This window comes from Conger conger, chromosome 12, assembly GCF_963514075.1.
Source record: "Conger conger chromosome 12, fConCon1.1, whole genome shotgun sequence".
In the NCBI taxonomy this organism is placed as follows: Eukaryota; Metazoa; Chordata; class Actinopteri; order Anguilliformes; family Congridae; genus Conger; species Conger conger.
The window spans coordinates 30,769,509-30,770,679 of record NC_083771.1 but is presented as its reverse complement, the minus strand read 5'-3'; positions in this window follow the sequence as shown (position 1 = coordinate 30,770,679).

Genomic DNA, 1,171 nt, shown 5'->3' with positions numbered 1-1,171 from the left:
TTAGCTAGCTATGGCTTCAGCCGATTAGCTAGTATGGACATAGACTGAAAAGGTCAGGAAAAGTTTTGTCTTGCGCTCTTGGCTGCGGCTATCTCTATCCGTCCATCTTCAGTAGGCTACTGTACCAAATTTGTCAGAAGGCTTCCTCCACACTTTACTGTTTCCTCATGCGTTGTGTGTCACTTTCGCACATTTCTGCCCATATGACATCATTTGTCTTGGTTCTGCAAATCCAAATAAAGCCATGCTTAACCATTTCAGTCCTCCTAGGGCCATTTGGCACTCAAGCGGAGCTACCCTAAAATCCCAATAGTGCTCTATGGCTCTCTCAACCTTATGCCTTTTCAGCCAATCAAAATGACTGCTGTACTGTTGTTTTGAGCCCCTGTTACTAAATTCTCAACCAAAACCCCTTGGGATTTTGGTGCAGCCACTTAATATTGGGCTTGGTACTGAAAGGGTTAATAGATTTGAAATATATAATCCAAGCAGCTTTTAGGGAAGAGTATGAATGCTTTTAACAGTTAAGGCTTCTTCTCCCTATGAGAAATACTGTATTGTGATAGTATCTTATGCCCTACCTTTTTGCACTGTTGTTCTTTATTATTGTTTTATTTGTAATCAATGTTTTATTCACTTTAATGTTTACTTATTGATGCTGCTGTCTTGGCCATAATTGGTGTAACACTACTTGTATTTCCACCTCAACCAGTTCAAGAGGAAAGAGTTCCACCACTGATTTTTATGTCTAACCAAATACTCAACCCCTGCATTAATTTTGTCCTCTTTGCTTCTGAATGACAGAAGACAATAACAGGCATTTTAGCACTGTTTTCAGATGATGTATCAAATTAGAATGTTTTTGTACATAAATAATTTCTGGTTCTGATATGCTAAGTAACTTGAAATATTTCCCATCATTATCATAAGCAAAAAAGTAGATGGAAAATCTAATGGTGTGTTTACTGAACAATGTAAGCCACAGAACACTGAAGTCTGGGTGGTTTATCACCTGAATAACTTGCCATGAGCCTGTGATTGGTGATGGCCTGAAGAAGATGGCGTTGCATTCAAATTGGTTTTAAGGAAGAGCTGTTTGTTTTTCATAGCACCAAAACTAATCCCCAAATCATTCCTTTAGGAAGAGTCCTTTTTAAAAGAAGAAACGAGT